The sequence below is a fragment of the Narcine bancroftii genome, chromosome 9 (assembly GCF_036971445.1).
Source record: "Narcine bancroftii isolate sNarBan1 chromosome 9, sNarBan1.hap1, whole genome shotgun sequence".
Lineage (NCBI taxonomy): Eukaryota > Metazoa > Chordata > Chondrichthyes > Torpediniformes > Narcinidae > Narcine > Narcine bancroftii.
Window position 1 is genome coordinate 5092258 of NC_091477.1, and position 21033 is coordinate 5113290.

At 40.2% G+C, this 21033-nt stretch overlaps 1 protein-coding gene and 1 long non-coding RNA gene across 3 annotated transcripts in view; one reads left to right on the forward strand and one right to left on the reverse strand.

Annotated features, from left to right (window-relative positions):
- Window positions 1-21033, forward strand: part of LOC138743149 (protocadherin gamma-A2-like) — a 189510-nt gene that overhangs the window by 163779 nt on the left and 4698 nt on the right. The gene's annotated exons all lie outside the window — the stretch shown is intronic.
- Window positions 901-7975, reverse strand: LOC138742808 (uncharacterized). The gene is made up of 3 exons (XR_011344415.1): window positions 7709-7975; window positions 6785-6855; window positions 901-1710 (listed from the first exon to the last, which is right to left on the reverse strand). It is a non-coding gene; the product is annotated as an uncharacterized lncRNA (long non-coding RNA).

Sequence of the window (21033 nt, forward strand, 5' to 3'; positions counted from 1 at the left end):
AAGCAACAGGCTCAAGAAATTTGAAGGAACAAAAAAAAATTTGGAATAGACAGGTCAATTCACAATGGAGTTTTGATGGACTTTCCAGAGTTTGAGATTAAAAAAAAAAGCTTTGAAGGTTGCATGAGACAGAAATTGGTAGAAATGGAGGCTCATTCTGGGGCAACCTACTTTGTGAATGCTTGGCTTCATGAGAAAGGGGGAAGGTGAATCAATAAAGACATTACAAAAGATGGTGTTAGGAATGTATTGTCTGTAAGGGTGATGAAGCAAAGACCAGGACCGAAACATTGGTTACCCTTTATGTCCCATTAATGCTGCATAACTTGCTACGTTTCTCCAGCACATGTGTATTGCATTCTCTTTTGTTCTTCCAGACTTCTTGCAACTCCTCACCATCTCCAGATCTGAAACTTTTTACATGCTCAGTTGTAATTTTCAATTATTAGCACCTCTGTTTTGAACTGCCTTGTCCTTAAGCTCTGGAATTGTCTCTCTAGCTGTTTCTTTCTGTTAAAATTACCTTTTATTCCTACCTCTGTGACCAAACTTTTGACCATCTGACGAAAGGGCAATATCCACTGGCCTGGACCATTAATGTGGAGATGAGTTTAAATATTACCTTATAAATTAGAATCAAAAGTCAAATAGATTTTGAATAAAAAACCAGTAATCGAGATCACCAAAATATTGTGAAACTGAATCTTGCTTTTTCATATCCACTCAGATAAGAACATCCTTTTTTTGAATATTTTATTTTTATTTTCATAGACTCATAAAATTCAAATTTTTTTAACATTCATGCAACATACAGAGTCTGTATTTATTTCCCCCCTCCCACCTCCCCACTCACCCCCACACACTCATACAACTGAAAATACAGTCAATTAAATTACATCGATACAAATTCCAGTGGGGTCAAAGACCCCTACAGAAACCCAGGAAAAAAATCAATCAGAAAGGGTTAGTAACCAAGGATAAGAGATTAAAAAGAACTTAAATAAATTTAAAAACTCAAAACGAAACAAAGAAACATGTTGCCTGCCCAATGTCCCGCTTCCTTGATCATATTCATTTCCCCGCTGAGACAGATTGATATCGTTCCCCTGTTTCAAGGCGGGGGGCGCTCATCAATATGTGTGCCCATATTTCAAATAAGGTTTCCACGCTCGCATGAATGTGTCACATTTCTTCCTTTGATTGTATGTGATTTTCTCCAGGGAAATGCAACTCTGCATTTCCACATTCCATCATGTGGTATTTAGTTGGGAGTCGGACTTCCACAAAACTGTCATACACTTCCTGGCTACCGCCAAGGCAAACTTCACGAACAGAATTTGGTATTTGGACAGTCACCAATGTCCCCAATGTCTCCAGATATGAACATCCTCACCCAGTCAGGCTCACTTGTGATTGCAGATTCATTGATGCCATTGACTTTCAATTGCCTTTTCAGGTACAATTAAGGCCAGTGATGTAGATGTTTACAAAGGAATAGCTACAAAAGGTGTCTTTGGGTGAAGACACAAGAATTAGGTGCCTTACAATTATTTGTTAAATTGAAAGAAAAAAGAATCCATAGATATATTGGTATGACTAGAATCCATCATATACATCATTTTACAGAGGCTAGCTTGCCCACATTTATATTCCATATTTTCTTGCATCAAATCCGTTTGTGCCCACATTCGTACATCCTACACTGGGCAGCTGTAAAGACAATCAGAGAGAGTAATTTATTATTCCTGTTGCTACAGAATGCTTTCTGCCAATTTTAACAGGCAACATAAATATTAATTAAAATCAAAAGCATATTATGTACATTTGCCTCTGGCAAAGATGAGTAGAGTTCATCTAGTAGTGCATAGATTATTTCTGCAATCACAGCTAACATTAATGAAGTGTGATATTTGGTAATTTATGATTGAATTATACAAGCAAAGTTAAACTTCTGATTAATTTTATGTTCAATGTTTGAAAGAGCTTAATGTAAGAATATATGAAATAGCAAGAGCTATTCAACCATTCAAGATTACTCCTCCAAGATCATGGCTAATCTGCTTCAACACCATTTCTGCACTGCTCTCTTTTTCCTTGACTTTCTTGATATCAAGAAATGGTTTTCAAAGACCCAACAACCACCAAGACATAGACAACAGCAAAAAAAATGTTCTTTCTTTCTGTCCTAAACGGTGAACCCTTATTCAGAGGCGATGACCTTTCATTCTCATCTCCCTTGATAGAGAAACACCCTTTCTGCAGCCATCTATTAAATCAGGAAAAGACTTTTAAAAGTTTCAGCGAACTCCCCTCTCATTTTTCTAAACTCCAGAAAAAACTTTCTTTGTTTATGCTGTAATAGTAAAGTCATCAAATTAAATGAAAAGAGACAATAAACACCATAGATAGATCATAAATATGCACAATTAATCCCAGTGCAAAACAGTGACTTTTAGTCGTGCCATCAGAGTGGAAAATGATTAGGGTACAAGGGGAGGTTCCAGAGTCTGTTGACTGTTGGAAGGGAATTGTTGTTGAACTGGGAGATGCTGGTTTTCATGCTGTAGGCAGCAGTGAGAAGAGGTTGTGGTCATAGTAGTGGGGGCCCTTTGTAATTTTGGCTGCCTTATTGAGGCAGTGCCTCACACAGGTGGGAGGTCGGAACCTGTGATGGACCTGGCTATGTCTGCAGCCTTCTGCATTCCTGGGCACAAATTCCCAAACCAGGCTGTGACACTAGTTCCTTTTACAGAGTAAAAATAATGTGGAGATTCTCTGTCCTCACGTCGCTGACCCTACCTTCATAAATGCTCCAGGAGCGGCTCCGAGATGCCGACTCTGATCTTCCAGGTGGTAGTCCCAGCAGTGGAATGGAGCGCTCCACCTCGCTTCATACATGTACAGCCACTGCAAGCGGCTGGAATAGGGGCAGCCTGATGACGTTCCAATGATGCCATCATCCCGCGACCCAGGACCTTCTCGAGTCGAGACCTGCATGGACGCTGAAGGCGAAGGTGCCCAGGAGCATGTGGAAGAAGATGCTATCGGGCAGGGGCTGATTGCATTGGGCAGGCAAGATTTTCTTTAATGGAGGTTAGGTTGGGCAGAAGAAGGATCAATGGCCGACTTTGTTACCCATAATTCCACACGCAGCAGGAACCACTCTGCGTTTCCCAGAGCGGTTCCAGCTACGTGGGAGATATGGGCAACTAAGGCAGCCATTGCTCGCTGCATATTTATGCCATCATGTGGACGGGTGGCGCCATGGCAAAAGTCGCCCCTGCCTACATCGGCTCTGGAGGACTTATCAAGGTGCTGCTCTGCATAAAAGCGATGCTGGAGCAGCCTTTTGGGGCTGCTCTATAAATAGGTAAGTGCAGATTTTTCTCCGCTGATGGAACTGCCCTTGAACGGTGGACCTCCTAAAAACAGCCACCGAGAGCAAGATTTTTGTTCTGGTGTCCCCCTTTCAGCTTCTCAATCTCCATTCTGACTTATCATTTCCAATCATTCGACCAATGGCAAATGACAAAGTGAATTTGTAGATTGGATTAAAGCTTAACCTGGCTACACTGTCATAGGTGTACAAGGAGCAGAGGAGGGGACTGAGCACAAAGCCTTGGTGTGCCTGTGTTGATGGTCAGTGAGGGTGATGTTACCAAACAGCATTGATTGAGGAAATTGAGGATGCTGTTGTAGATGGATGGACAGAGTTATGGGTCCATTTTCTTAGCTAGTATGATGGTGTTGAATGCCAGGGATTGTTTATTCCTTTGTTTCCCTCACCCTCATTCATCACTTGATAGAATTCCATTTGTCATTTATCCATACCAATACTATCTTACTACACACGCTACTTGCTTCCTCAGTATCAGCAGACTGATAATGTTGGCATTATTTATAAACCTTTTTTTCATGGTTACCTTTTTTGAATCCAAATCATTAAAAATGATGCAAAATGAAATTGAGCTAACAATGGAGAATTCCACTCAAAATCCTGCCCACTGCTACTTACCTTCTGATTCTACCAGTTTGGGATCCAGGTTACCACTTCCCCACTGATCCTTTTGCTTTTCTGATCAGTCTACCAACACATTGCTCAGATCTATGTAAACAATGCCCACTTATATATAAGCATCCTCGATGACATTTCTTGACACGTCTTCAAAAAAATTAATCAAGTTACTCAGCCATAACCTTCTCTTGAACAAATCCATCATGGTTGGTTTGATTAAATCATACCTTTCAAAATTAAAATTTACACAGAACATTTTTTCAATAAGTTGTCCATCTCTGACATTGGGCTGACCAGCCTTTAAATTTATTCCTTAACTTCCTCTTTAACTAAAGCAAAACTATCACATAAGCCAAATTTCTAGTCCAATGTTTGTAACTGAGGGGAATTAAGAAAATATTTATTTCATTTCCTCCCATGCTTGCCTTAATGAACTCCCAAAGATCAACAAATTTTGGAAATGCTAAACTATAGTATATTTTTTCTATTTTTCTAATATTCAGTATTTAACACTGCTGCCTTTTAGCCAGCTCTTTGGATGCATGACACGCCAAAGGAGAAATGATTGGCAAGTTGTGGAAAAGGAGCTCTGAAAGCAGTTATATAGTCCATAAACCTTTTTTGTAAAGTAGCTGACAGAAGGCTGCCATTTTATGAAGCCATGGTACATTTACAACCCTAGTATTTTAAATTCGGCATTGAATTGTGCGTTTTTCCTCACTTGAAAATGCTGTGACATTTGCACATAAATAACTTGACATTAGTCTGCCAGCAACTTTGGGTGAATTTGAAACAGTCATTTGGCACACTAGTATTAAAAACTGCAGTGTGTCTCCCAATACCTGTGAAAAAGTATTCATTCCTGAAACACTGGCTTTTTTTTATCATTTCAGTTTCACTCAACAAAGCTACTGATGTCAAATCAGCAGGAGAACATCACTCCAACAGCTATCCTCGGGAATTGACATCGATGCACAGAAAATAAAATAAAAAAGAAATTACTCCTGATGTTTATACTTCAGAGAAATCTATATTTTGTTTGCACAATCCAAACAAGGGACTGGGTAGTTAAAGTGAATCAAAGATTAAACGTCACATAAAGTTATTGGCAATTGGAAATAATGAACACCCTCAAAAGGAAGCAAGCAAAGGGACAGAAACCTTGAGGTTTTGTGCCACAGAACATTAGAAAATGAATTTCACTCTTAGACTCTAAAATTCATCTCTCCAACCTTTTATTGGAAAAGGCAAATGTGTAAGGAACTATCACCACAAAAATGGATGGTGAAATGTATCTCGACAACAGATTTTAGATGAATATGTTAAGGAATTGTGAGGTCTCAAATTGCTTGATTTCAGTCATTTATTTTATTTCTGTTCAGTGGAGTCATTTCCCAATCTATATTGCAATTTTCTTACTTTTCATATACCTCATCCTTTTTTCATTTTGTGTGAGGTATAAATTTCACATTGGAATATATTGTGCACTTAATTGTTTGAGGCATTTTAATCTCACCATTGGCCCTGTTCAGTGATCCTTTGTATTTCCATATTTTTTCTTTCATAAACTGTCACTTTTGATTAGCATAGTGAATTTTCAAAAATGTGCCAAGACTGCATATCGTTGCATTTGCCCTGTACTTAATTTACCAGTACACTGCATCAGACTAATGTTCCATTTATTATTGCGGAATCACTTCAGCTTGATGTAGTTCTGAAGATATTCGAGCATCAGATACTTTGAAATCCATCCATTCACAATGAGCACTGTTTAAACTCATGAGTCAGCGACTAATTTGAAACATTGAATTAATCTTCAGGTTTTTATGAAAGCTGTCTGTTCAAATGATTCAATGGCTTTATAGAAAAATTCAACCCCCTTAAGTCTTCAGGTAATGAAAACAATATGCAGCCACAATCTGTCTAGTGACTAAAATTACTGATAATATTGGAGAATTACATTTCAATATGGCATTTCATGCCCACAGGATAAAATGAGCAGTTGATATCAAATTAAATAGTTCTGGAATGTGGTTTACTATCAATTTCTGTGGAGAGATGAGTCCATTTTCTTTTCGTTGTTGGTGTTGGTACAGAGATGAGGTTTTTTTTTGTAAAAGTGTTATATTCTCCTTATTGAGAGTGGACCATAAAACCATCAGATATAGGAGCAGAAGTACACCATCTGGCCTGTCGAGTCCACTCTGCAATTCCATCATGAGCTGATTCATTCTCTCACCCAGCACCACTCCCGTGCCTTCTCCCCATAACGTTTGATACCCTGACTATTCAAATACCTATCAATCTTGGGCTTAAATACACCCAAAAACTTGGCCTCCACAGATTCCCATGGTTCATCACTCTGGTGAAAGACATTTCTCTGCATCTCTGTTTTAAATGGGTGCCTTTCTATCCTGAAGTTGTGGCTTCTTCTCCTAGACTCCACTTCCATGGGAAATACCTTTATCACATCTTCTCTGTTCAGGCCTTTCAATATTCAAATGCTTCTAAAGGAGATCCCCCTTTATTCTCTGAACTCCAAGAGCTGTCAAATGGGTTCCTCTAATGTTAATTGCTTCATTTCAAGAATCATTCTTGTCAACCTTCTCTGAACCTCTCCAATGCCAGCACAGCCTTTCTTAAATAAAATGCACAAAACCGTACCCCGAACTCCAAGTGAGGCCTCGTCAGTGCCTTAAAAAGCCTTCAGATCATATTCCTGTTGTTATTTCCTATTCCTCTAGATATGAACGCCAACATTGCACTCACCTTTACTGAGTAGAAATGACCTCAGTTGTGTAAAAAGGCAGCATCACCTTCAATTCAGGACTCCTGCAGCCCTGCAAAGGAAAGAATATTGCTCAAGCCTCTGCAGTTTAATTTAGAATATAAGAACATGAGAATATAAGATATAGGCATGGGGCTCCAGGTGGAACTTGCTCATGGGCCAGAATGTCTAAAATTAATTCAAAATTCAAAAGGCCTTTAAATTTATTCCTTAACTTCCAGCCCATGATCCTGTGCCACCCAAATACGAATCAACCTGCAAACCCTGTAAATCTTTTAAACTTGGTGGAAACCAGAGCACCCACCCAGGTGAAACCAACCCAGTCATAGAGGGAAGGTACAAACTCCATGCAGACAGCAGCGGATTTAAATCTGGGTCACTGGCTGCATAATTGTATTGCACTAACCGTAACGCCAACTGTTCCTACCATCCTCATCTCTGTAAACACACCATTCATTGACTTGTCTAAATACTAAGCGCATCCTTTCTCCTTTCCCTGTAATGGAGATGAGTTAACACGAGATAAAAACACTCCAGGTTCCATGAGGCCTTTTGCAAGTCATCCAAACTCCTGAATTCAAATCATCTTATAATTGATCTTCAAAATTGCTTGTTGCAACCTGAATGCTTCCTTCTAGTGAATTGTGGAGAAATACACTTTGAGATCAATCGTGCAGTCTGTTTTGATTTGTGCACCAAAATCGATGATGTTGCATTTTGCCCACATAATATTTAATTTGCCTTGGCCTCACGCACTTGTTACTTTTTTTTCCATTCCTGCGCCAAGCTCGCAATTCTACCTAGTTCAGCATCATCAGGCATCTTTGAAATATGATATTTGTCCCCCCATCCCATCCCATCCCCAAATCCACAAAATTCTAATTTTCATAGAACCCCAAAGGTACCGTCACAACCAGTTGAAAAGAATCCATTCATTCCTGTCTCCTGCTTTCAATCCATGTGAAAACATCAATGGAGTTAATCCTCATTCATCAATCTTCTGTGTTGGCACTTTCCAAAGGATTTTTCATATCTAAATGCATCAGTCCTTAGAGACACATAGAAGATGACAGATGTTGGGATCTGAAATCAAGCACAATCTGATTGTGGGGGGGTCTCAACAAGTGTAGCTGCATCAATGGGAGAAAAAGAATGGTCGAACTTACCTAGACTTAATATCTTGATAAATAGTTTTGGTTCAACAGTTTGACATTCTTTCTTTCCACTACTGCTGATTGACATACTGAGTTCTTCTAGCAGATTATGTTTGACACCAATCCTCTGGCTCCCCTTAATTATTGTACTAACCACATTCTCAAAGTAGTCAAACATGACATTACCTTCATAAATTCATGTTGAATATGTTCAAAATCATATTAATATTTTCAGTTTGTTTTGTTTGACATTCTCAAAACAATGACTGTCCATTTCACACCAGGGATACTACATGACCTGTTGAGTTCTTTCAGCTGCTCTTTTTGGGTCCATGATCAATTCAATCAATTCCCTGCCACATATATCAGGCCAACAGGTCAATAGTTTTAATCTTTTCTTCTTTCTTAAATATTGGGATCACATTTTGGTGCCACTCAAACCACAGAAACGTTTCTAAAATCTATGGTGTTGGAAAATGATAATGAGAGCTTCTGTTATTTCCAAAACCATGTTTGTCAAGTCTTTGAGATGTAGGGTCATTAGAATAAATACACTTTTAGAGTACTGCAAGGACGTGTGGTGCAGATAGGATATTCCTTGCCCTATATGCTCCTCCTTTTTGATCTTGGTATGGATGGATATCCATTTCCAGGGAAATGAAGGATGGAAACAAAAAATTATTTAATCTGACCTCACAAAGGTAATCATTTGGTCCATTCTTGACTTCTAGCAAGAACTATTCTGTACCCTAAAGTAAAGGAGACTGAGGGATATTCTTCTAGAGATTTATAAAATTATGAAGGCCTTGGATAAAGTGAATGCTCATAATCTTTTTTCAAGGGTAGCTGATTTCAGAACTAGAGGGCAGAGATTTAAAGTGAGAAGGTGAACTGTTTGAGGATACAGTAGCAGCAGGTGCAATAAAAAATTCCAAAGGCATTGGGCACAAGAAGCTTGGAGGCACACGGACCAAGAGCAAACCAAGGAGATTAGCCCAGAATACGATGTTGATCAGCATAGAGGAATTGGGCTGAATATTTCAAAGCAGTATGATTCTCTGGTCCCTAATGTTAATTTGCATAAAGAGAGCATAAAGATGGAGGTAGGATCAAATCGAATGATGAGCTGAAGAAAGAGAGGGAATACCAGAAATTGTTGTAATACGATGTAGGAGGAAATTCATCTGATCAAAGTAATGCCAGATTTCTGACAACAAATTCTGTATTCTCTGTTTTCCTTGCTGTGTCTTTGGAACCTGCATGTTTATTTCTTGGAAATGCCCATTCAATTTCCTTTAAAAATTGTTGACATGATTCCCAGCCCTGTTGTAGGCTGCATCAGGAAGCTTTTCATCACAGCCTCTGTATTTTTATTCAAAATCTGTTTCACAATTCTGAACTGTCATCACATGGGAACAGGGTTCCTTTTCCTATATCAGTGGTTCTCAACCTTTTTCTTTCCGCTCACATACCAATTAAGTATTCTCATGCCATAGGTGATCTGTGATTAGTAAGGGATTACTTAAGGTAGTATCACTCCTCTAGACCCAATTGTTACTGAAATATTTTGCTTGAGGAAAATTGTCATTGGCCCATTTCTTTTGGAGTTATGAAACGGTGCACATAACGAGTCAATTAGGGACGATTAAAACAGTTGTTTTCAAACTTTTTCTTTCCACCTACATTACCACCTTAAGCAATGCCATTATAGTAGGCAAATTTGAGAATCCTCCTATGAATGTGGTTTATTGTTCCAGAAAAGGGAATAGTTTTGTTTGTTTAAATTAGGAATATGATTATTAGATGAGCAAACTCTGCAGAAAGACACGCTGACTAACCCTAAAATATTTTGCCGTGTGACTTATGACGCTTTTGTCTCTGCTTCTCACTTTTCAATAAAGTAAGGCATGGAGTATGCTCTTGGTGAGAAAGAATGCTACAGCTCCATATGTCAAAGAGCAACATTACAAATAGAATTATTCAATACAGCCATTCAGCCTCTGGCTCATTTTGTTCTGTCTAGCCTTTATAATGTAAATACCCATATGATTAAAATGTGTGCAACCATGTTGAGAGATTGAGGCCTGAAGCTTCACATGGCAGGGGAGGAGTAATTTATGCAATTTGCTGAAACGGGCAAAAGCAGCACAAAGGCGTGTTCAGTACAAATTTTATGTCAGGCAAATCTAATATCAGAATCAGAATTTATTGTGATGAACAAGTCATGAATCACAGTGCAAACATATATATTATAACCATTTTATGACTAAAAAAGCAATAACAGGGCACGAAAAGTAAGGTAGTGTCTTTGGTTCATTGATTATTCAGGAATCTGATGGGAGCTGTCCTTGTGCCGCTGAGTGCTCATCTTCAGGCCCCTGGACCTTTTCTCCAATGGTATCAGAGTGAAGAGGAGTGGCCTGGGTGGTGGAGGGTCTTTGAGGATAGAGGCTGCTTTTTTAAGACACTGCCTCACATGTAGATATCCACGATGAAGTGAAGTCTGCTGCCTGTGATGTCATAGGCCGAGCTGACAACCTTCTGGAGTTTATTCTTGCCCTGAGAGTTGGTGCCACCATACCAAGCAGTGATGCAATCAGCCAGAATGCTCTCCACAGACCTCCTATAGAAGTTTCTAACATCTTTGTGCAGGGTCACAAAACAACCCTGCCCCAAATACAGAACATTCCTCACTCATCTTCTCCATGGTGACTCCCAGTGATTGGAGACGCACAGGAGACTGCATATGCTGGAATCCGAAGCCAAACTCAATCTGCTGGAGAAACTCAGCAGGTCAAGCAACATCAGTGGGAGAAAAAGAATGACTAACATTTCAAGTTGAGTGGTAAGCATAGTGGTTAGTGCAACGCTGTTACAGCGCCTGTGACAGGGACCAGGATTCGAATCCCACACTGTCTGTAAGGAGTTTGTACGTTCTCCCCGTGTCTGCAAGGGTCTTCTGCAATGGGCATTTCCAAGAAATAAACATGAAGGTTCCAAAGACACAGCAAGGAAAACAGAGAATACAGAATTTGTTGTCAGAATTCTGGCATTACTTTGATCAGATGAATTTCCTCCTACATTGTACCAGGAGTTGTAGGTCAATTGGGTGTAATTGGAAAGAATGGGCTTGTGGGCCAAAAGAGCCTGTTATGATGCTGTATGCCTAAATTTAAATTTACATCGTTTAAAATGTAGAAGAGAAGTTAGTGTAGAGAGGGCAGAGTGGAAATAGTGGGGGAGGAGCCCCCCCAGCTCCCCGGTTGGAATAGTGAAGTAGGTGGAGGTGAAACATGATGGATAGTGGCAGAGGATAGACAGATGCCAGACAAAAGGGAGAGAGGAAAGAAAAGGAAAGGGGTCAGATAAGGGAAGATGTCAGAGAGGGTGGAGTTACTAATTTCATTGGTAGTGCTGGCCTCTGATGAGAAAAGAGAGGGAGAATGATGGTACGAAGTGAGACCAGATGGAAACAAGGATGGGGGATGGGGGGGGGGTGTGGTGGTGACAAAGGAAAGAGTAAAATAATCCATTGGGGAGATGTGGATGCAGGGTTTTGGAAAGAAAGAGGAGGACAGATGAATAAGGGTGTGAGGCTGTGTTAAAGAAAGGATTCAGAAGAGAATTTGTTCCCTGAAATTATACAATTCCATGTTCATACAATTGGACTGTAGACTGCCCAAGTGGAATATGAGGTGTTGTTCCTTCAGTTTATGACAGGCCTCACTCTGGCAGTGAAGAAGGCCCAAGATCAATGTGGGAATGGGAAGGGGAATAGTAATGAATAAATCCAGCTAGTTGAAGTCTCAGCCGAAGTGATATTCTACAATATAACCTGGGTCATCAAGAGATCAGTGAGAATAGAAGGACATAGTTAGTAAGATGTACATCATCAAGGAAAGTCTTCTGCATTTTGGATATAATGAGAGATCGCACTCCAAGAATAAAAACAAAATGCTGGAGAAATTTTGTAGGTCAAACAGTGTACTTTATGTAGCAAAGATAAAAATACATTACAAACGTTTCAGGCTTGAGCGCTTCATCAAGGTATGAACAAAATATAGGCAGATTCCCAAACAAAATGGTGGGGGTAAAGGGCACAGGTCCACAGGCAAGAAGATAAGATGGATAAGAGAGGGAGAGTACACCAGAAAGCAGGGGGAGGGGGAAGGCTTTGAAAATGGAGTGGGAAGAGGATGGACAGCTGGAGGAAAAGAGGGAGAACATGGAGTTGGCGAGAAGAAAATGGAGAAGTCAAAGTTAATGCCATCCAGTTAGAGAGTGCACAGTCGGAAAATTAGGTGTTGCTTCTCCAATTTATGGGTAGTCTTGCTTAGACAATACAGGGCCATGGACAAACATGTCAGCATTGGTGGGGGGGGGGGCGGTGGGGAGAGGGGAGAATTGAAATGGTTGACCTCTGGGAGATCCCTGTCACTGATGCGAACAAGAGTGATGCTCAACAATGCCATCTCCCAGTCAGTTTCTGCTAGCCTGCTTCCCCATTCACCCCTCTTCCCCATCTTTCTTTCCTCCAGCTCTCCTCTCCTTCCTCTCCATTCACAGAGCCGCACCCCCCCCCCCCACAATCGCTGGTGTTCTCTCCCTCCTTTATCCACCTATTACCTCCTGCTTGTGAGACCCTGCTCCTCTCCCTGCCCTCCTCCCCCATATTTTGTTTGAGTGCTTGCCTACATTTTGCTCATACCTCAATGAAAGGCTCAAGCTTGAAAATTAGTCATGTATCTTTATCTTTGCTACACAAGGATACTCTGTTTGACCTACTGAGTTTCTTCAACATTGTGATTGTACTTCAATCACAATGTCTGCAGACTTTTATGTTTTACTCCAGTCATGGTGTCTGCAGACTTTCATGTTTTACTCGACATTACAAGAGTTTTGTTGCTCTTTTGAAGAAGAGATTAGTACAATCCCTGCTTGAACGGATGCCTTTCAGCAGCAGGAACAAGAAAGCAAAACGAAGAGAAAAAAAACAAAGAAGCTCCAACTTTGACGAATGATATTGAAGAAGAAGCAGAGTTGAAATTCTGGAGGAGATTGAGTGAGAACCAGAATATGATGCCCAGTTATCTTTCTCTTCTGAATTTTTAGATCTCATATTTTCAGCCAACAAACTTGTTAACCTGTTAATTTCTAACGACCATCAATTTTGATTTTTGATTAACTTATCTCATACTTTCATTCTTATCCCATTCTGACACTTAATTAATTTCCTGGGAGTTGCTATTTGCTCTGTAACAAGTCACATCTTCAAATATGTCTTTGCAATCAGCTATGGTTTCGTCAAAATTAGGGTAGAGATCAATATTACCACTGGGTCGTAGGTTGGGGCTTGATTGGATGCCTCAGGTAATACAATTCAGGCATGATGACGGTAATACATGGGCCAAACATTTCCAAGCCAATAACATAAAACTAGTATTGTTTCACTTGTTTCTGGCTTGAAGAAAATCATCATCCTTTTCAATGTAGGTGGCGAGTAAGTTCATGTCCAATATCACTTTTGGAACAGTACATTGAAGACCATGTTTGCACCATAGAATTTTCTGTCATCTGCTTATTTTTTTTTTCATTAAATCCATGAATATTTAATTTCAGATTAGACTATTTATAACTAACTGCTTGAGTTTCTGCCAGCACAGATTGTTTTATTGTATTCAGTGAAATGGACTGTACTGATTTTCCTCTATTTCTTCCATAATGTGCATGGCAACCCATGATTATGTTTGAAATTCTTCAAAAGCAATTCAAAAACAATCTACTGCAGAAGTCTGTTTGCTGTCCTGTGTATAAAATTTCTCACACAGAGCGGATAATTTGTTTTCATGGAAGCACACCTTACATACCCAGAGGCAATATTTAGAAGGGCTGCTTTCAGGAATTCCAAAATGTTTTCAAGCTAGCTACTGAGTTTAACCTCCTGAAAAGTGACTACCCAGAGCATCGATAAATTTCTCGATACTCTACATTGTGAGAGGTCAAGTTCCCAATGTCAGATCTACCTATCCAAGTAACATAAATTATGTAGAATTGGTTGACTCATTGATGCATACCTGAGTATTATTAGCATATCATGGAGAATTGATTTGTTCAATTTCCTTCCTAATCCTTGCATTAAACAACTCAAAGTAAATGAAAACAAGGAACAGGAAGTCAACATGGTAATACTGCAAACATCATGAATAGGGTAAATATTTTGCGGTGTCCAATTTGGCAAAAATACAGTATGCATCAATGGGAATTGCAGCATTCCTTTATTTGTTTCTACTCTCATTTGTTATCATATTCATAATTGGACCAAAACCAATTCATTGGCCATCTTATCCAAATAAATTATGTTGTTCAGTTATTGTCAGCTGCTCCCTTACTCATGAGGAATTGAGAAGCGTTACTGCTGGAGAGTTCTTCTCACAGGTGTTTCATGACCAGTTCACCTCAGATGGTCAATTCCTTTGGCCATGTGAAAGTTTGTACTTTGATCTCCATATGGAGCAAAGACGTGAATGAAATCAATGGTGCCAAATCTCAGAAACAAGTTTAAGTGCCCACACGAACATATCACACATTTAATGCATGATCTGTTTCCCTGCAGGTATTTTAGATGTTTGGATAAAACAGATGCAACTGCCAATCATCATTTTATCCAACCTCCTGACTTGAATGAGTAAATACATAAGAGGTAGGAAAATAGGACAAGTGGAGGCAAATTGGCCCTCATCCCTGCCTTCCTTCCCAATCAATTTGAACCCGCACTGTGCAAATACAGCAATTCACCTACCCAATCAATTTGAACCCGCACTGTGCAAATACAGCAATTCACCTACAAACTCGTACTTTTTTTGAGGTTGGGAAGAGACTGGAGCTCCCGGAGGAAACCCACACAGACATGGGGAAATATGCAAACTCCTTACAGACGGTGTCAGATTCGAATCAGTGTTAAATTAAAATTTAAAATTTAAATTTAATTTTTAAAATTATTTAGACATCTAGCACAGTAAAAGGCTGTTTCGGCCCATGAGTCCATGCCTCCCAAATTACACCCAATTAACAGTGGGAGGAATCTGGAGCCCCAGGGGAAAACCCGCACAGACACAGGGAGAACGTACAAACTCCTTACAGACAGCACAGGATTCAAACCCTTTTTCTGATCGCTGGTGCTGTAAAGGTGTTGTGCTAACTGCTACATTAACCACTCCTCATTTTTCTAAACTCCAAAGAATCCAGATCTGCTTTCTGTAGCTGGTCATGATTGACAAAGAAAAGTGCACTAATTTTTGTACTGAATCATGTGTAAGGAATGTACAGCAGGCCAGGTGTAATTACTCTCTGCAGTACATAACAAAATCTATCATCAGATTTTTAATGGATGAATTAGTTAGCCTTTTGTACAGTGTTTTGGCTTTGCATTACTTAGTGAAAGAAAAGCAATAGAATCACAAAATAAATCAAGTAATTATTTGCTGGACTCAATTCCAAAGGTTTTTGTCTATTTTTTTTGGTGTGGGATATATTGTCAGAGCAGCATTTATGAATAACTGTGGTGCATTTTGTAACTGGTACTAATTCCCAGCATTGATGGACTCATGGTGAGGGTGAGGGGATGCTGAATGCTAATATAGTGGTCACGGTACCAAACAAGTGGCTTGTTTTGTCCAAAATAACATCAAGCTTCTAGAATGTTGTGAGAATTACACTCACCCAGGCAGGAGGAGAGACCAAAGCATTCTTGAATTGTGTCTTTTAAATGAAGAAGATGATGTGGTGCATTCACAGCTGAGTCCTTGACCACAATAGTTCGCCATTGGAACAGACAGGAGGTGCAGAGGACAAATCCACGGGCGCTTGGTGTCTTGGAGGAGACTGTCTTTTTTCTTCACTTCGTCATACTGCTTTTATAGCCAACAGAAGTAAACAAATGTTGCGTATTTATGTTCATGATAATAAAAGAATCTTGAACCTTGAAGATATCTAGCCTGTTGACAAGCTTTTGTAGCTGGTCCTCAGGGTTGGATAAGTTGTACTTGATAACACTTCCTATGACCTTCCACTGTTTTCGTGATGATTAAGATTAAATTATTATGTTAGACGATCTACAATTAACAGACCCTTCTGCCCACAAGCCCACGCCATCCAAATGCCCTACAACTTCTATAGGTTTTGAAGAGTGGGAGAAAACTGGAGTGCCTGTCAGAAACCCATGCTGACATAGGGAATTCGTTCTGGGACTTGTTTGCAAAAGTTTAGCTAGAATATTGACTGGCCTTGTTTGCTTTCACCACTTTCTTGATATGATGTGAACTGAAGCAAATTGGCAAAGGACTGGTTTCTATGATGGTTGGGTACTTGAGAAGAAGGGCAAAATGGATTATCCACTTAGAATCAGCATTTATTATCATGAACCAGTACAAAATTTGTTGTGTTGTGCCAGCATCACAGTCTAAACATTTATATAAAACACCTCACAAAAATTAATACAAAAAGTGAAAGCAAGGTTAGTATCTGTGTTTCATTTATCATTCAGGAATCTAATGGCATTTAGCACTAGTATCTGTACATCATTGTGAAGACTTTGACCTTGTCTTCAGCATCCATGTGCTGGTCTCCACCATCACTCATGGTGGAATATTTTTGAATTTCCTTCATTTAGAAGAAGCCTACATACGCACTTTTGACCACTGTGCAATCTCTCTAATGCTTAGGGTTAAACTCGAACAAAATGTGTTCCTGCTTGTCTCATTGGCATGAAAATAATCACTTTGGAGAAGCAATGCTGAAGAGCTGAAAAGATTAGAAGCTATCTAAGCCATGAATTCAAAGAAGAAGCAATCACAGAAGGTTTAATGTAGGACTGGTAAGCTAGTTACATTATGTATGAATTTTTTTTTACTAACAGGGAGCTTATGTATCCTGTGAGATATGTATCCTAATTGAATTGCCAAGTATCACCTATTAATGATGGATTTATTACACCAAAATATTCACGTAATTATGTGTTTTACTTTATTTACTGAAAGTCTATTTTCTCAGAAATATTTTCACCTCACAATTTTGTATTCACAATGTAGAAATAATCAACATCAGTAAGTTCAGAAATGTGCAGGGAACTATTACGAGCCCAAAGGACTCCAAAACCCAGCAGCAATAGATATTCACCATGACAAATGGTTACTTCAACAAAAGTTGTTTTTAGTTATCTTTAAACATGAAAAAAGAATCACAGAACTCACAACTTAAAAAAAAAACGATCTGTACTTCGATTGAAATTTTCCAGAAAGCAGGTGTAAAAGCAGGAAGTTTGAGCTGTCAGCAAAGTTTGCCTTGAGAATTCAAGGAAGTGAGTGAGTGAAATTACTCAGTATTTTTGAACGGTTTGCAAGCTACTGACAAAAAAAATTTGGAGATACTTTGATAGATCGGTAGGACGGTCAGTCATTTGGTTCAGAGTTGATTGGTGGCTTTGGAATAACCAGCATCTTTGGAAGAATGGAGGTATTTCCAATGAGTCAGCTTCAAAGCCATGTAGCTATTATGTGGGCTTCAATCAATGTTTTTCCCAAATCAAATCTACTGATTGAAGCTCCCATCACATTTAAATTTAAACATACAGCTGGGTAACAGGCCATTTTGGCTTAGGAATTCAAGCCTCCAAAATACACCCAATTAGCCTACAACCCATGGTATGTTTCAAATGATGAGAGAAAACTGAAGCGCCCGGGGAAAACCCATGCAGGCACGAGGAGACATATCAAGTCGTATCAACTCCTTACAGACAGTGCGGGATTCAAACCTGTGGTGAATCTGTGTTGTGCTGTCAGCCTCTCGCTGTGCTTAGACTGCTTTACTGACATTGGACGTGTATTATCTCCACCACTAAAGACACTCCCCTTGGGTATAACTTATCATTCATTATTGTACCACTCGTTTCTGCTAATAAAAGCCATGATTTCTGGTTAACTACACAGCCTTCGTCTTCTTCATTAACTGGCACTTCAGAACCCCGAACCTGGTCGCTGGTTTTGCGCTAACCATTATGTAAACCGTGCCACCCATGATGTGGAGGGAATCTACAGAATGTGGATTATATGTAGGACTATGCTTTATTCAGGTGCAGGCAACATCTTTGGCCCTTTTCTATGTGCCTTTCCCTTAGTATTCCCTTTGCAGAACCATTTGCCTTAATAAGCCTTCTGCCTATGTGTTGCATATATGAAAAATGATATGGTACCACTGAAACCCAAGCTACCCGTCTAACCATCATGGTACCACTGAAACCCAAGCTACCCGTCTAACCATCATGGTACCACTGAAACCCAAGCTACCCGTCTAAACATCATGGCACCACTGAAACCCAAGGTACCTGTCTAACCATCATGGTACCACTGAAACCCAAGCTACCCGTCTAACCATCATGGTACCACTGAAACCCAAGCTACCCGTCTAACCATCATGGCACCACTGAAACCCAAGCTACCTGTCTAACCATCATGGCACCACTGAAACCCAAGCTACCTGTCTAACAATCATGGTACCACTGAAACCCAAGCTACCCGTCTAACCATCATGGTACCACTGAAACCCAAGCTACCCGTCTAACCATCATGGCACCACTGAAACCCAAGCTACCCGTCTAACCATCATGGCACCACTGAAACCCAAGCTACCCGTCTAACCATCATGGCACCACTGAAACCCAAGCTACCCGTCTAACCATCATGGCAACACTGAAACCCAAGCTACCCGTCTAACCATCATGGTACCACTGAAACCCAAGCTACCCATCTAACCATCATGGCACCACTGAAACGCAAGCTACCCGTCTAACCATCATGGTACCACTGAAACCCAAGCTACCCGTCTAACCATCATGGCACCACTGAAACCCAAGCTACCCGTCTAACCATCAAGGTACCACCAAGCTACCCGTCTAACCATCATGGCACCACTGAAACCCAAGCTACTCGTCTAACCACTATGGTACCACTGAAACCCAAGCTACCCATCTAACAATCATGGTACCACTGAAACCCAAGCTACCTGTCTAACCATCATGGCACCACTGAAACCCAAGCTACCCGTCTAACCATCATGGTACCACTGAAACCCAAGCTACCCGTCTAACCATCATGGTACCACTGAAACCCAAGCTACCCGTCTAACCATCATGGTGCTCAGCATACTCGGATGCTGGGTCTCCTTCTATTGTAATTGTAAAAAAAAGATAACTTTATAACAATAACTTGTTGAATTATTCATATAAAATGCATTCAAAAATTCAGAGTTCACTATTCTGTTTCTGAAATTAGTTCTGAAGTTAATTATCACTCAACTGACTAGTTTCAGATTTACTTGTGCACTGTTCCTTCAAGTTCATGTGTTCTTTTGTGGGATTAGCATTGTGCAATACAGATGCAAAAATGCAACAAATTACCGTTCTTTACATGAAACATTTAAAAATAAACAATTAGTGGAAAAAAAAGAAAAAGTGAGGTATTGTCTGTGGTTCATTGTCCGTTCAGAAATCTAATGGTGGAGGGAAAAAAAACCTGTTTCTGTACCATTAGGTGTTCATCTTCACTCTTCTGTGCCTTGTTTCTGATGGTAGCAGTGAGAGAAGAGCATGGTCTGTGAGATGAGGGTCCTTGATAATAGAGGCTATTTTCATGGGGCACCACCCTTTAAAGTGAAGATTACCCATGATGGTGCTGACCAAGTTTACAACTCTCTGTAGCCTTTTCTTGTCCTGTACGTTGACACCTCCATACCAGACAGTGATGCAACCAGTCAGAATGCTCTCCATGGTACACCTGTAGAAATTTGCAAGAGTACTGGTGACATACCCAATCTCCTCAAACTCCAAGAAAGATAGCTTCTAGTGAGCCTTCTCATGATTATATGATGGTCCCAGGATAGATCTTCAGAGATGTTGACACCTTGGAATTTGAAGTTTTTCACCCCCCATTGACAAATGGATTATGCTCTCCTGATTTCTCCTCCCTGAAGTCTGCAATCAGTCCCTTAGTGTTGATAACGTTGAGAGCAATGTTGTTGTGGTGACACCACTCAATCCGTTGATCTATCCCCCTCCTCTACGCTTCCTCGTTGCCATCTGTGATTCTTCCAACAGCCATGGTTTCATTGGAAAATTTGGAGACAGCATTTGAATTGCCAACAGTCGTGGGTGTGGAGTGCATAGAGCAGTAGGCTGAGGACACATCCTTGAGGTGCACCTGTGTTGATTGTCAGTGATGAGGAGATGTTGTTACTGATCCACACTGACTGTAGTCTTTCAATGAGGAAGTCAAGGATCCAGTTGCCGAGGGAGATGCAGTGGCCCATGTTTTGAAACCTCCTGACGAGTACTGAGGGGAATGGTGATGCTCTTGAAAATTGAGCAGTCATTGATGACATGTGTCAAGATGTAAGTCTGTATTGCTGTTGTCCAGGTACTCCAGGACTGAATGGAGAGTGAGTGCTATTGCATCTGTGGTGGAACGATTGTAGTGGTAGGCAAATTCCAGTGGTTCCAGGTATTTCTTAGGTGCAAGTTCCTTCTGGCCAAGAACAACTGAGCATTGATCATCGAGGCAGGTCCCTCTGCTCTTCTTCAGCAGATTGATGCCCTATTGAAGCAGACGAGAACCTCCGACTGCAGCAGTGAGAGATTGAAAATGTCCATGAACACTCCGGCTTGTTGGTTGCCACAGATTTTCAGTACTTTGCCAGATACTTCACCAGGCCTGACGCCTTGTAAGATGTAATGGCCTGCAAGCCCTGCCATCGCTGGCCAGCATCTGATTCTGTTTCTGTTTCTCACTTTACACGGAATTGCCTCTTTGCTGCTAAGATAGCCTGGACTATCTTGTGGAGATCTGGATCACTGTTTTGAAACACTATCAACCTCACTCTCAGCAAGTTATGAATCTTCTGGTTCATCTGCGGCCTCGTGGTACATGTGCATGGGCACACACTAATCCATACAGATTGATAGAATTAATCTCTTTTTTGTTTCCATTTGTCAAATAAAGCAATATCAAAATCATTATCCTATTGTTCAT